Source organism: Dendropsophus ebraccatus, chromosome 2 (genome assembly GCF_027789765.1).
Source record: "Dendropsophus ebraccatus isolate aDenEbr1 chromosome 2, aDenEbr1.pat, whole genome shotgun sequence".
Taxonomy (NCBI): Eukaryota; Metazoa; Chordata; class Amphibia; order Anura; family Hylidae; genus Dendropsophus; species Dendropsophus ebraccatus.
The window spans coordinates 40155309-40172419 of NC_091455.1; the positions used below are offsets into that span (position 1 = coordinate 40155309).

Consider the following 17111-nt stretch of genomic DNA (forward strand, 5'->3'; position numbering starts at 1 on the left):
CAGCTTCGTAGCGGCCACCGCAGCCAGTGATTGGATGAGCGGCCTGTCAGCTCAGACAGGCCGCTCCGAAGCTGCTGCTGCGTGATGGACCGGGAGGAAGGAGGAGCGGAGTAGAAGACCTGCAACATGGTTAGCTACAGTATGCTGTTTAAACAAGGGCTGTAAGGACATTGGTAACGATGTCCCAGCAGCCCTCGCTAAACGATTATCGGGCCGTTGAATAGCAGATCGGCGCTCGTTATTTAAATAACTGAACACAGCATCAAATCTGCTGCGGATCCTGTAGGTGTGAACGCACCCTATATAGTTTTTCAACCTTTTTATCTACATAGCTCTACAATTTCTATCTACCATGTACAGTTCTAGCAGCTTTACAAGGGGGTTGGTGAGAGGGGCAGAAGCAGAAGGCCTCCCTACAAATCATTCACCACTGTATACTGTGAAAATAGTAACTGCACTGGGTGATTTGCCCACAATCTCTAGTTTCAATCAACCGTATGTTAATGGATAACAAGTTATCAGACTCACGGCCTCCGGGTCACAATTGGAACCACAGTCCCTAATCTTACAAACCCTATCACACATACATATAATGTGAACGCTGGCACTTCATGGACCCTTATCTTCCTCTTGATTTAGAGCATTCCACCTCTCCTTTACTAGGAGTCACAGCTGCTCTGAAACCTCCAAACATTCCTGGTTTATGCGTTTTGCTGACCTTCAAGGGGTACTCCGGTGGGAAAAAAAATGTTTAAAATCAACTTGTGGCAGAAAGTTATACAAATTTGTAAATTACTTCTAGTTAAAAATATCATCCTTCCAGTACTTCTCCCTTCAGAAAGTGGTGTAAGCTTTCGAGTCTGACACAGTGCTCTCTGCTGCCACCTCTGTCCATATCAGGAACTGTCCAGAGAAAGAATGGTTTTCGATGGGGATTTACTGCTACTCTGGACAGTTCCTGTAATGGACAGAGGTGGCAGCAAAAAGCACCGTGTCACACTGGAAAGAATACACCACTTCTGGCAGCACATACAGCAACTGATAAGTACTGGAATGCTTGCCATTTTTAAAAAGAAGTAATTGACACCAGTCAATCTGAAAACTGACGGAGTACCCCTTTTAGGATAAACTATACAAGGAGCAATATACAAACACCTAGACTTAGGGGTCTAATGGAGGACAGCTACTAGTGTCATTGGGGACCCAAGCACCATCATAAGCCAATGGCAGGGGATCCAGCAGGTGACTACTACTTTTTTTTGGTAAAGAACCTGGCCTAAAAAAATAAATAAATAAAAATAATAATTATATATTTAACTACTCATTATCTTTAAAGGGGATATCCAGCAAAAAATGTTTTTCTTTCAAATCAACTGGTTTCAGAAAGTTATATAGATTTGCAATTTACTTCTCCTGCTCTGGACAGTTTCTGACATGGACAGAGGTGGCAGCAGAGAGCACTGTGTCAGAATGAAAAGAATACACCACTTCCTGCAGGACATACAGCAGCTGATAAGTACTAAAAGATTTGAGATTTTTACACAGAAGTAATTTACAAATCTGTATAACTTTCTGACACCAGTTGATTTGAAAGAAAAAGATTTTCGCTGGACAACCCCTTTAATTTCTCAAAAAACTTTGCAGAACAAAGAATGGGAATACCCAGCCTCAAACCTAAAAGACCTGTAAAAGCTTTATATACAAGATTATTTATTCATGTCAGTAAATAAAAGCAGCACTATTGTTGTGTATAAATGAGCGCCACACCCTGCACATTAGATTGCTGGCTGCTTACCATGTCTGGCTGAGATCTCTATTTTATGTCAGTACAGAAAAGCGTAAATCATTCCAGCACCATAGTCATCTATTAGCCTCCTCTATAATTATACAATCTAAACACCATAGGCTCCAATATTCATCTGGCAAGACACGGAGGTAGTCAGGAGGAGGTGATGCTTTATATTTACTGGAGACCCATTATTATGCAGAAAAGTAAGGACCCTAGTACACGGCCCCATCACTAATGTAAGCGAGTGCTGATCTGCTAGGTCGGTGCTCGTTTACTGAGCCTATTACAAAGATAATTGTGCAGCAAGGGCTGCACGGACATTGTTAGTGATGTCCGTGCAGCCCTTGCCTTTTAAGTGTAAAATATTATACTGTATACATACCTGTTCACGCTCCCAGTGTTCTCCAAGCTTCTGCCCGCAGCCGGAACTTCAGAGCCGGTCTCTGAAGTGACAGGCTGCCCAGCCAATCACTGGATGCCAGTGATTGGCTGAGCGGCCTGTCACTTCAGAGACCGACTTTGAAGTTTCAGTGGTGGCCGCGGGCAGAAGAGAGAACACCGGGAGGGTGGACAGGTATGTATAGGAATTATTATATCTTTTACACATTCGTCAGCTGTGCATCGCTATTACACTTAGCAATGTGCGCCCGGCAACTGATGATTTTTAGGCTATTTTAAATTATACAGATCAGCGTTTCATGGCGGTTATTTATGATTGTGATCTGTCATTATAAAAAAAAACGTCCGTTTTCACCTAAAAAGATGTTGTGGGAACATAGCGTACAGTTGCATATCTCATGACACCCCGTCGACTTTGTGGGCATCTTCTAAAAGCCATTCCTTGTGGGAAGCCTCTGGGGTTCTTTGCATATTAGCATCAAGGAGAGAGCTGCTGGTATACAGATCTTCCCGTATACTGTGATTGCCATATAATAAAGTAACTTGCCCTTTGGTGCTGAATCACTGTCACCACATCCATTATGTCCCTCATGTTTTAGACACCCAGGGGCGGATTAACTTCACCATGGGCCCCGGGCTGTTCAACAAGCTTGCCCCCCCCCCCCCCCCCCCCGCCAACCCACTGTATTACACTGAGCGATTTTTAACGATTAACAATAAACGATCGCAAACGAGATTGTTTGTCGTTAACCTGAAATTGTTCACCGTATCACACAGAACGATAATCGTTAGTTACGGTTGTTACTATGATCGTTATTGGGATCGTTACTATGATCGTTTATTCCTTCTGATCCCAGAAAAACAGTGAACAATGTGCAATTACACTGAACGGTTAGTGAACAAATGGGGAACTTGAGCGAACGAACGTGAAATTACAGTGAACGATAAGCAAACGATTAACGATAATTTTAGGTTCAGATCTATATCAACGACATACGAACGATTTTTCGATTGTTGCCTGCAATTACACAGAACGATTATCGTTTAAATTCGAACGGTTTAACGCTTTTTCGCAAGATAATCATCCCGTTTCCTCCATAATGCAGCCTGTAAAGGACCTGTGGTGACATCATTATTACATGATAAGGTCCTTCAGTATGTTCTCTAATGTTACTGCATTGTCTCCGGGCTGCAGTTTTGCCCTGATTTGTGCAAAAATGCGGTGATAAGCTGTGATTTTTATGTAAATTATGACAGAACTGTAGCTTCGAGATAGTATACCACTAAAAGTATAAGTCTGAGCTTAGGGCCCCGGGCTGTCCCCGAAACAAACCTATTATAATCCGCTACTGTGGACACATATAGGAATATTTTTGTAATATTTGATAAATATTTGTGTAAACAATGAACATAATTTCAACAAAATAACTGTCCCTTGAAGGGGGTCTTACAAATACCTATTCATAGGACCCCCGGCTATGTATACTTGCAGCAGTAGGATCAGAGACCATACAGTAAGACAAGCATAAAATACTAACACTGTTTCATAGCACTGAACAGACAGCAGGCTGCAGATCCATCTGAGGTCAGGAGAGGTAACGTGGTAATCTGCTCTGGACTGAACGACAAAATACAATTACACACAACCAGACATCCACTTCTGCCAACTAGGCCTGTAAGACCTGATTCTGCAGCATTAAAACAATTACAGTGGGGCATTGGATTACGAGCATAATTCGTTCCGGGACCGTGCTTGTAATCCAAATCCACTCTTAAACCAAAGCAAATTTTCCCATAAGAAATCACAGAAATGCAGACAATTGGTTCCACACTCCAAAAATAATGATTTATTATTCTGATTAACATGTAAAATTAATGAAACAAACATTCAGAAACAGCAGAATATGTGATATTATAGGTTACTGTACAGTAATGGAGAGGATGGGAAACACAAGGGCTGACGGAGACTGCAGGGAGTATGAAGGAATGAGCAGGGCAGATGTGTGGGCACAGTATAGCAGCACTCTCTGTCCGGGGAGAGAGGGGTTACAGCTATGGAGAGATTACCTCCACAGTCCTGTCCCCTGATGCAAGCCCCAGCCTGAAGTGGATCTGCTATAATTTGGAAGGTGAGGAAGACCTTCTTGGTCTGAGTACAGGGCTGTAGACCCTGCTATGCAGACCATGCCCCTCCTCCATGCGCGCTCCCACCCAGTACAGGGAGCTCTTAAACCAAAGCAATGCTCTTAAACCAAGTCATAATTTTGAAAAACTGTGAGCTCTTATATCAATACGCTCTTAGGGTACAAACCCACACACCGTATATGCAGCTTATTTACTGCTGCGATACGCAGCAAATACGCAGCAGTTTAGATCTAAATAACTGGACACAGCATCAAATCTGCACCACCAAATCTGCTTCAAATCTGCTGCGTTTTTGCTGCGTATCTGCTGTGTATACGGTGTGTGGGTTTGTACCCTTAAACCAAGTTACTCTTAAACCAAGGTACCACTGTATATGGAAGATAATGTGCAACACATTACATTTCCACTATAAAGAGCATGTAAAAAAATAAATAAATATCTATATCATAAAAATCAAAGTCTGTCTGTCTGTCTGTCTGTCTGTCTGTCCTCTATAGACTTCCAAACGCCTGAACCATTTGACCCCAAATTTGGCACTCAGATACATTGGGTGCCCGGGAAGGTTATTGCGAAGGTCCCGTCCCCGCCAGATGTACAGGAGGGGAGGGGGAGGGGAAAGAGAGGCGCCTCATAGAGATGAATGGGAAAATCTCCTCACTGCAAACACAGGTGATATAATTAGCTGCAGCAGAGACGGCAGTTGGAGCCTTAGCAACCAATAGGATTACTGCTCTCATTTTCACAGGGAGCAATGGTTGCTAGGGAAGCTGCCTCACAACATCCACAGTAATAACTGGTAGACTCCCTACTCCATCTATACAGTACATGTATATACAGGAGCCCCTACTCCATCTATACAGTACATGTATATACAGGACCCCCTACTCCATCTATACAGTACATGTATATACAGGACCCCCTACTCCATCTATACAGTACATGTATATACAAGACCCCCTACTCCATCTATACAGTACATGTATATACAGGACCCCCTACTCCATCTATACAGTACATGTATATACAGGACCCCCTACTCCATCTATACATTACATGTATATACAGGGCCCCCTACTCCATCTATATAGTACATGTATATACAGGGCCCCCTACTCCATCTATACAGTACATGTATATACAGGGCCCCCTACTCCATCTATACAGTACATGTATATACAAGACCCCCTACTCCATCTATACAGTACATGTATATACAGGACCCCCTACTCCATCTATACAGTACATGGATATACAGGACCCCCTACTCCATCTATACAGTACATGTATATACAGGACCCCCTACTCCATCTATACAGTACATGTATATACAGGACCCCCTACTCCATCTATACATTACATGTATATACAGGGCCCCCTACTCCATCTATATAGTACATGTATATACAGGGCCCCCTACTCCATCTATACAGTACATGTATATACAGGACCCCCTACTCCATCTATACAGTACATGTATATACAGGGCCCCCTACTCCATCTATACATTACATGTATATACAGGGCCCCCTACTCCATCTATACAGTACATGTATATACAGGACCCCCTACTCCATCTATACAGGACATGTATATACAGGACCCCCTACTCCATCTATACAGTACATGTATATACAGGGCCCCCTACTCCATCTATACAGTACATGTATATACAGGACCCCCTACTCCATCTATACAGTATATACAGGGCCCCCTACTCCATCTATACATTACATGTATATACAGGACCCCCTACTCCATCTATACAGTACATGTATATACAGGGCCCCCTACTCCATCTATACAGTACATGTATATACAGGACCCCCTACTCCATCTATACAGTATATACAGGGCCCCCTACTCCATCTATACAGTACATGTATATACAGGACCCCCTACTCCATCTATACAGTACATGTATATACAGGAGCCCCTACTCCCTCTATACAGTACATATATATACAGGGCCCCCTACTCCATCTATACAGTACATGTATATACAGGACCCCCTACTCCATCTATACAGTACATGTATATACAGGGCCCCCTACTCCATCTATACAGTACATGTATATACAGGGCCCCCTACTCCATCTATACAGGACATGTATATACAGGACCCCCTACTCCATCTATACAGGACATGTATATACAGGACCCCCTACTCCATCTATACAGTACATGTATATACAGGACCCCCTACTCCATCTATACATTACATGTATATACAGGGCCCCCTACTCCATCTATACAGTACATGTATATACAGGACCCCCTACTCCATCTATACATTACATGTATATACAGGGCCCCCTACTCCATCTATACAGTACATGTATATACAGGACCCCCTACTCCATCTATAAATTACATGTATATACAGGACCCCCTACTCCATCTATACATTACATGTATATACAGGGCCCCCTACTCCATCCATACAGTACATGTATATACAGGGCACTACAGGTATACCAAACTGTGACTGGGTAACACTGCTACACCAGACCTGACCAATACCGCCATACTGTTCTGGATAACACTGTCATACCAGACCTGACCAATACCACCATACTGTGACTGGATAACACTGCCAGACCTGACCAATACCGCCATACTGTGACTGGATAACACCCCCATACCAGACATGACCAATACCGACACACTGTGACTGAATAACACTGCCATATGGGTAAATACAACCCTGCAGGTATACAGGACACTACAGGTATACAGGACCCCAAAACTATACACTACAAGTGCACGGGACCTCCACAAAACTTTATACTACAGGTATACAAGACCCCAAATTTTACACTACAGGTATACAGGACCCCAAAACTATATACTACAGGTATACAGGACCTCCACCAACTATATACTTCAGGTATACAGGACCTCCACCAACTATATACTACAGGTATACAGGACCCCAAACTATACAGTACAGGTATACAGGAACTCCACCAACTATATACTACAGGTATACAGGACCCCAAACTATACACTACAGGTATACAGGACCTCAAAACCATACACTACAGGTATACAGGACCTACACCAACTCTATAATACAGGTATACAGCACCTTCACCAACTCTATACTACAAGTATACAGGACCCCAAATATACTACAGGTGTACAGGAACTCCACCAGCTATATACTACAGGTATATAGGACCCCAAACTATACACTACAGGTATACAGGACCTCCACCAACTCTATACTATAGTTATACAGGACCCTCAAACTATTTACTACAGGTATACAGGACCCCCGAACTATATACTACAGGTATACAAGACCTCCACCAATTATACACTACAGGTATCCAGGACCCTTAAACTATAAACTACAGGTATACAAGACCTCCACTAACTATACATTACAGGTATACAGCACTAACTATATACTACAGGTATACAGGACCCCCAAACTATACAGTACAGGTATACAGGACCTTCACCAACTGTACACTGCAGGTACTGTATACAGGACCTCCCTCAACTATACACTATAGGTATACAGCCCCCCCAACTATGCACTACAGATATGCGAGACCCCTAAAAACTATACATTGTGGGTATACAGAACCCCTTCAACTATGCACTACAGGTATACACTAATTCCACTGATTAACTCAGATGAAACAATACCTTTAGCTTGGCCTCCTGGGCACCTTAGAACAAATCTAATTAACACACTGACACTTTATACCCGGGCAGCGCCGGGTACATTTTCTAGTATATATATATATATATATATATATATATATACACACACACACACATATATATATATAATATATATATATATATATATATATATACATATATATATATATATATATATATATATACACACACATTATTTATATTATATATATATATATATATATATATATATATATATACACACACATACATATATATATATATATATATATATATATATATATATATATATGAGAGAGAGAGACAGAGAGAGAGACAGACAAGGATTGTATGACAGCAACCACTGGGTGATCAGAGAATGAACAGGACTCTCTTCAGATCAAAAAATCAGGGTACCCCCATCACTAAGCAGTGTTTAGTTATCCCCTTACACAGCCAGTTAAATAATAAGTTTCTGACTACATGCTGTCACCACTAGAGGGAGCTTAGTGCATATTTATACAATTAGCATTTCATTTAGTGAGGTCCCCCGAATTACTGAAGGCACATGCTGTTACAGTGTATTGTCACTCCAAGGGCCCCAGAGCAGTCGTATGGTGGGCTCCTACCTGACTGGCCCTAAACAACTGGTCTCATTGTGAGAGGTACTGCAAATTATATGGGCACAACAGTTAGAGTAACAGTATCTGAGAGGAAACCGCACATGATTAATAACCACACATTTTATATCACAATGTCACAATAGTGAGCTGTGTAAAGACCACGATTATAAAACACGTAATCGGATTACGATACCTTTATGACTAACATTGTCGGCTTTAACACACTTCCATCTCCTCATATAAATGGTTTCATCATTATTGCATAATAAGATAGAAAAGTGGAAGTCGAAAGGTGATTAAATAATTACAATGTCTGGTGGCCAACTATATTTTCTAGTATGGAGAGCAGGATAGGTTTTTATGGGGATTTGTTACTGCTCTGGGCAGTTACTGTCAAAGAGAGAGGTGGCAGCAGAGAGCACTGTGTCAGACTGAAAAGAATATGCCACTTGCTGCAGAACATCCAGCAGCTGATAAGTACTGAAAGGCTTGAGATTTTTTAATAGAAAGCTCTTTGGCACCAATTGATTTGAAAGATTTTTTTTTCTGAACTACCCTTTAAAAAAAACTTGTGACTAAAGTTTCGATCCATCAGGATCTCAGGGCTGAGACCCCAACCAATCATTAGAAATAGCCAAGTGACGTGCATGGCGCTCGATATGAACAGGGTGGTTGCTATTATAAAAGTCAGCCTAAGGGCCTCTATGACTCTTACACACCTACACCATAATGTCATTTGTCTCATGTGAAAACAGGAGGAATGCATGGCTGTCATACAGCTGTCACTCAGTTCTAACCACCTGCACAAATATTAAAGGGGTTGGCCACTTTATAGTAAAATTGCTTAGTGTACAGTATTACTTAGTGTACTCACTGTATATACTGACAGCAGCTCCCTGTATACCTCAGACCTAAAATCAGACTCCCCTCTTCCGGGCCCTGCTTTGTGGTAAGTTTGTCGATAAGATGGATGACATGCAAAAGCATGCGACCATGCCCACCCCCAGTGTCCACCACTGAGGACACTGGGGGGGGGGTCATGGTCACATGCTTCTCCATGTTGGCCATCTTATCGACAAACTTACCACAAAGCAGGGCCCGGAAGAGGGGAGTCTGATTTTAGCTCTATGAGGTACACAGGGAGCAGCTGTCAGTAACTTGAATACACTTATACTACATAGACAACAATTTTACTATAAAGAGGCAAACCCCTTTAACACAATTTTATAACAATACTATAGACCTTGACTATACTGACATAGTATTTCTGTCAGTGTTTTTTCAACCAAAATTGCATTGAGTTCCAGGAGCTTCCTCTGCACAGCAGATAATCCTCTCCTCTTGCATTTCTGCTTACCTATCCAGATTTCCCTTAAGAAGATTAAGAGAGTAGTAAGTAGTATAAGGGTAAGTTCACATACACCATGCTTTAAACAAAGTCTATGAAATGATTTTCAGTGTATATCCACCCAGAACAGTAATGACCCCGCCCGGCCATATTCTGCAGAGTCCCCAGGATGTGAGAGGTCAGGACAGCTGCCAATATCTATCGCTGTATTATTTTATATTACGTCTGTTTCATAGATAACACAGGGAACGGTCATCATTGGCCTCGTGACTAAGTACAGTATTTCCATTGTACTGATACATAGGAATTACTATTCGTATACAGACTGGACTCCATTCAGTTTACAGCCATAAAATAATCATCGGATTGTTTTATGTTGGATGACCTGTACACTGAATTCCTCTTTAGAGCAGTGTACATTGTTTCCACACACATTGCCAAACTCACTATTATGGCCAAACAAGACATTATAATAGTGACAACAAATACAAGTTCATGACGGGATATCAGGGTAGCCTGGCAGCCAGATGAGCCACTCCTAGTGCTGGTTTTTAAAGGCCTTACATGAGGACAAAGGGGGCATTCACACGTCCGAAAATTTGCGGACGTTATGAACAGGGAAGGAATGTCATAGATTTGTTTCCAGTGTGTCCGTATCATGCCGGCAGCCGGGAAACTCTTTGAATTGCCGGGGCTCTATCACTACAGTGCCGCGACAATTCAAAGAGTTTTTCTGCTGCCGGCATGTAACTGGCACATCCATGTTGTTCCTTCCCAGTCCGTAACATGTGAATGCCACCTCAGGGACAGTTCACACTGAGCAATCAGCGTGAAGAGTGTTCTTGTGGAATTTGCACAGAATCCACAGGGAAAGTGTTCTGCCTAGAATCACCTCTGGTGGAATTCCGCACGGAATCCACATCCACAACAATACGGATCCCATAGGGCTCTATTGGTGTGTCCATGGAAAAATTTCAGTCCGCACTAGGGCCTGTCCTTTTTTTTTTTTTTTGCAGATCACAGCCCTGTACACACCTACAGATTCAAGAATAAGGCCATTTAAATACAGTGGGGAGATTTATCAAACATGGTGTAAAGTGGAACAGGCTCAGTTGCCCCTAGCAACCAATCAGATTCCACCTTTCATTCCTCACAGACTCTTTGGAAAATAAAAGGTGGAATCTGATTGGTTGCTAGGGGCAACTGAGTTTCACTTTACACCATGTTTGATAAATCTCCCCCATTGACCCTATTTTCTGTCCGCAGTTGCCTAAACATCTAGTGTGCATTGGGGCCTAACTTTTCTCTGACAGCAGTAGCATGCAGTAACCAATGGAAGCCCAATGTTGTTTATATTGTGGCAACATTGTGCTGGCATTGTCAGTGCATGCAGCTGTGGTTTGTCCATGTGCAGCAATTGCAATGCAATACAATACAATTTGGAACTTTTGCATTGCGGCCTCCTCCTGTCATCTAATGTAATTGAATAGTATAATAATATTGCTCATTTAGTCACCATTGAGCCTCAAACTAGTCAACATGCTGCACAATGACTTTTGGCGAAGGCTATGCTGGAAATGTCAGAACAGGATCTTACATTTTTTATAGGAACAATATAAAACTACATACAGCAAAGTGTCACATTCTCTTTGTTCCCCTGAGAGTAATGGATAGAGGGAAGGACATTAATTCTGGCCCAAAGAAACATCCATATATTTTACATTGGATGAAATAGAATTCAGCTGAAAATTTCCCCTTTGTTCACACAGTTTAATAGGCAAACAATTAGCGTTTTTGTTTTTTTTTAACACTGCCAAGTGGGTGGAGCTTTATATGGAGTGGATGTGGCTTGTTTATCACCATTTACTCTACAGGGGTAGTGTACATTGTAGATAAAATCTAAGCTTGAGAACGACTGCAAGATACAGTGGTCCCTCAACATACAATATTAATTGGTTCCAGGACGACCATTGTATGTTGAAACCATTGTATGTTGAGACCAAAACTCTATGGAAAACTGATAATTGGTTCTAAATCCCTCAAAATGAGAAAAAATGGAAATTTAAAAGAAAATAAGCAGATAACAAACATGGATACAGCAAGTCCTTACATATAACAGTCAGAAGGAGCTATAGGAGACTCTAAATTTCTTTCTATGTAGAGAACTGGAGTGTTGTCAGGTCCTGTACAGGTCACAGAGGGTGCCAGAAATATAAAATAAAGCTGCCTTCACCTGATGCCCAAAGGAGCAACTCATCCTGGCACTAGTAAAGAGCAGTACAGGACATGTAGTATCACACTATACTGTATAGAGGAGATACCAGACACACACAGCAGTACAGGACATGTAGTATCACACTATACTGTAGAGAGAAGATACTAGACACACAGCAGCACAGGACATGTAGTATCACACTGTACTGTAGAGAGGAGCTACCAGACACACACAGCAGTACAGGACATGTAGTATCACACTGTACTGTAGAGGAGGTACCAGACACACACAGCAGTACAGGACATGTAGTATCACACTACTGTAGAGGAGCTACCAGACACACACAGCAGTACAGGACATGTAGTATCACACTGTACTGTAGAGGAGCTACCAGACACACACAGCAGTACAGGCAGTAGTGGATTATAATAGGGGCGTTTTGGGCGGTAGCCTGGGGCCCTGAGCTCCTGGGGGCCCATGACCACCCAAAAAGACTTATACTTTGAGTGGTGTACTGTCTCCTGGCTACACTTCCGCCATCATTTGCAAAAATCACAGGTTTTTTATGGCAATTTTGCACAAATCAGGACATCATGACATTATCTGTCCTGTACTATGAACGCCAGGCTAGTGCTGCCATAGTTACAGTGGGGTGGGGGGGCCCAGGCTTGGTGAACAGCCCGGGGCCTATGGTAAAGTTTATCCGCCCCTGAGTACAGGACATGTAGTATCACACTGTACTGTAGAGAGGAGATACCAGACACACACAGCAGTACAGGACATGTAGTATCACACTATACTGTAGAGGGTAGATACCAGACACACACCAGTACAGGACATGTAGTATCACACTGTACTGTAGAGAGGAGATACTAGACACACAGCAGTACAGGACATGTAGTATCACACTGTACTGTAGAGGAGCTACCAGACACACACAGCAGTACAGGACATGTAGTATCACACTGTACTGTAGAGAGGAGATACCAGACACACACAGCAGTACAGGACATGTAGTATCACACTATACTGTAGAGGGTAGATACCAGACACACACCAGTACAGGACATGTAGTATCACACTGTACTGTAGAGAGGAGATACTAGACACACAGCAGTACAGGACATGTAGTATCACACTGTACTGTAGAGGAGCTACCAGACACACACAGCAGTACAGGACATGTAGTATCACACTGTACTGTAGAGGAGCTACCAGACACACATAGCAGTACAGGACATGTAGTATCACACTGTACTGTAGAGGAGCTACCAGACACACACAGCAGTACAGGACATGTAGTATCACACTGTACTGTAGAGAGGAGATACCAGACACACACAGCAGTACAGGACATGTAGTATCACACTATACTGTAGAGGGTAGATACCAGACACACACCAGTACAGGACATGTAGTATCACACTGTACTGTAGAGAGGAGATACCAGACACACACAGCAGTACAGGACATGTAGTATCATACTGTACTGTTGAGTGGAGATACCAGACACACACAGCAGTACAGGACATGTAGTATCATACTGTACTGTTGAGTGGAGATACCAGACACACACAGCAGTTCAGGACATGTAGTATCATACTGTACTGTTGTGAGGAGATACCAGACAGGCCAACCAGTGCATGCACTTCACTAACTTGTTGAAAATATTGTATCTTGAGGCCATTAGTTTAGGGATCACTGTATAGTTGAAACATTACACATTTTCCTGTATCGTATAATGAAATACATTGTTGCACTATGTTCACCGAAAAGTGAGTGCCGTGGAATTTTAGGGTTTTCTGATCAAGAATCCCCTAGCTGAATCTATGGGAGTTGTACAACTGCTCTAATTTCCTTGATATAAAATCTACGCTAGCTTGGAGCTGGTGTGGATTTTAGATGCATGGCACCCAGCATGGCACTCTGCCCGCTTCACTGCCTGATTTATTAGTGGGTGTGTGCAATCCTAACAAATCAGGAAAGCACAAAGCAGAGCACTTTCATATTAGAACCGGACTTGATAAATTCCCCCCTTTAGGCCGGGTTCACACTACGTAAAAAACATGACCGTATTTCATAATTACTGCCGTAGTTGCGCAAACAACGGCCGTCATCTGCATAATATGGCCATTGTTCGCACAACTACGGCTGTAGTTATGAAATACGGCCGTGTTTTTTACGTAGTGTGAACATAGCCTTAGGTTGTGTTCACATGTACAGGATCCGCATCAAATTTGATGGCGCAGATATCAATGGAACTAAATAACTAAGGACAGCATCAAATCTGCTGTGAATCCTGTAGGTGTGAACGCACCCTTAAAGTATTTTTTAAAAAGCTGTATTGCATTTCTTAAAAAAAATTGTCAGAAAATCACATATACCATTAATTGTAATACACAATATAAAACCTAGGGCTTGGACCACCGCCGGTCAGTTATCCTGGAGATATGTGATATCCCCTTTAAGCACACTAATCAGAGTAAAGTGGACCTGTCACTGGCCGGCTATATATTCATCATTACTAATACTGCCCACAAACACAACAGAAGAGAATGAGGGAAGTGACACAGTACTGGCTTACCGTCTCCTCACCAGTAACTCCTATTACTCCACACTCTGCAGATCACCGTGTACACTGACAGGGATTTCCCAGGACAAATCCACTATATAGTTATCTGAAAGCCGTGACCTCATCACCACGTCATGATAACATGGACAAAGATCCCCATGGAAGACATGAGTCACCAGTCACCGCTCTCTGGTAGTTTTGAAACACTTTCTAAATTCCTGGACTAGTCACATAACTAAACCACATAGTATTTTTTTCCAATGGCAGCGTCATGTGAGTTTACTAATCATTTACAACGTATGTCACCGGTTCTCAGTTCTACTACCCAAGCTTGGGCTACTTATTCCCAGGACTTCTAGGGTCATGACACCCTCTCAGGTGACTGTCATCTGCATTGGGCTCTCACCTTCCTACCATGGAGGTCATACCTCACAGAACGCTCACTTCTCACCGCCATGTTACAATCTGCATATAGGATTTGGCATCATACAGCAAGTTTTGCCACTTTAAGGCCATGTTCACACAAAGTGTAAATCACGGCCGTTGTTGCAATTAGCGACACGGGACTATAAAGTGGATAGCAAAGTTGCCAAGGTAACTGGAAAGTCCTATTCTTTTTAATAGAACCCATTCACAATACTCACAGCTGCCTTGGCAACTATATTACCCAGAGTGCAGGTTCATCTCTCCATGTCTGATGTCATGTCGGTGTATGAGTGTCCCTAGAGGTAGACACTAACATTTATGACCTGCTTTGTAGTCTGTTATGACTGTAAGGCTGGGTTCACACACAGTATTTTTGCTCAGTATTGTGGTCCTCATATTGCAACCAAAACCAGGAGTGGATTGAAAACACAGAAAAGGCTCTGTTCATACAATGTTGAAATGTAGTGGATGTGCATAATTTTATGGCAAATAATTGTCATTATTTTAAAACATAGGCCGTTGTTATGAAATAATGGTCGTTATTTGCCATAAAATGACGGTCATCCACTAAATTTTAACAGTGTTTAAATATAGCCTTTCTGTGTTTTCAATCCATTCTTGGTTTTGGTTGCAAAATACTGTGTGGGAACAAAGCCTAATGCAGAAATGGGTAACACTCGGCCCTCCAGCTGTTTCAAAACTACAATTCCCATCATGCCTGGACAGCCAAGAAGCAAGAAGAACGGGCCAAGCCTTAGGTCAACAACCCTGCAGCCAAACCCTGTATACTACTGGCATAAAATAACGCTATATATACACACACACATGCTCTATATGAGCAATCACTATAGCTGTATATACATTATCAGTAACTTTACAAAGCTCCAGGCCTCATTATGTAGCTGCATTCTCCCTGATACCAGACTGCAAGCTGCAAATGTAGATACACCCCACCCAGCAACCATTACTAGCCATGTATATAAGCGTCAGCAGCCAGACACCCACCTCTGTATATGAGCAGCCTCTGGGCGATGTCCCCTTCTCACTTTCTGTAGTGTGAGTGTGGTGTCTGCTGTAGTGAGGGAGGTAAATCTTCCCCTCCCTCTTTACTCTCCTCCCAGCAGGATTTCCTACACTCTGCTAAGCCACATAGCTGAGATGGTGGGGGCAGTGTGCTGGGCCTGTGCAGCCTGCCTGACATGGTTGGGACCAGAGTGTGTGTCTGTGTGTCTGTCTGTATGTGTGTGTGTGTGTGTGTGTGTGTGTGTGTGTATAATATTTAGAATCTGCCTCTTTACATGTATACTGCAAAACTTTCTACTTCTTTGGCTTCACATACGATGTCATTTCCACTGAAAATTTCATTAAACTTTGTTATCAAGAAATTACAAAAAGTTACATGTGATGTAATAAATCTGCACAGACAACTTGTACAAGTACAAGACTCCTCCGAAAATTTGCACAAAGAGTAAAAAGACGCACATAATATATGAAACTTACCTATAGAGCTAGTCATAAATATAAGATTTCATCCCGCTGTACACATTTTTTTTTTACTAGAAAGGCGGATCAGGAACCAAAGGTTGCACATTTTTGAGAAGTGAAGCTCAGCTCATTGGAAAGTGCTTTGTATTGTGTAACAACAATGGTTGTGGGTGGAAACACATGCAGCTGTATGATTTTGACAGCGAACATGTACAGTAGGTGTACAAATAATTTAGGTCATAGTAAAGAACAACATACAGCAGTAACCAAAAAGGGGAACAATAAAGACCAGGCAAAATACAGAAGGCTCTCAGCCTACAGAATGTGTTAACCACAATGTTTAAACAACCTAAACTATTGGCGTGAGAGTGGGGGCCCACATCGGGCGATAACGACAGGATATAGAGTAGAAGAGAAAAGGGGGAGGGGAAGAGAGAAGTAAGGATAACTTGGAG

At 42.3% G+C, this 17111-nt stretch overlaps 1 protein-coding gene across 1 annotated transcript in view; it reads right to left on the minus strand.

Annotated features, from left to right (window-relative positions):
• Positions 1 to 16287, minus strand: part of CPNE3 (copine 3) — a 55398-nt gene extending 39111 nt beyond the window's left edge. Inside the window, exon 1 of the mRNA XM_069957396.1 lies at positions 16177 to 16287. The gene's annotated coding sequence lies outside the window, so the exon portion shown is untranslated. The remainder of the gene's footprint in view (positions 1 to 16176) is intronic.
• Positions 16288 to 17111: the final 824 nt, after the last annotated feature.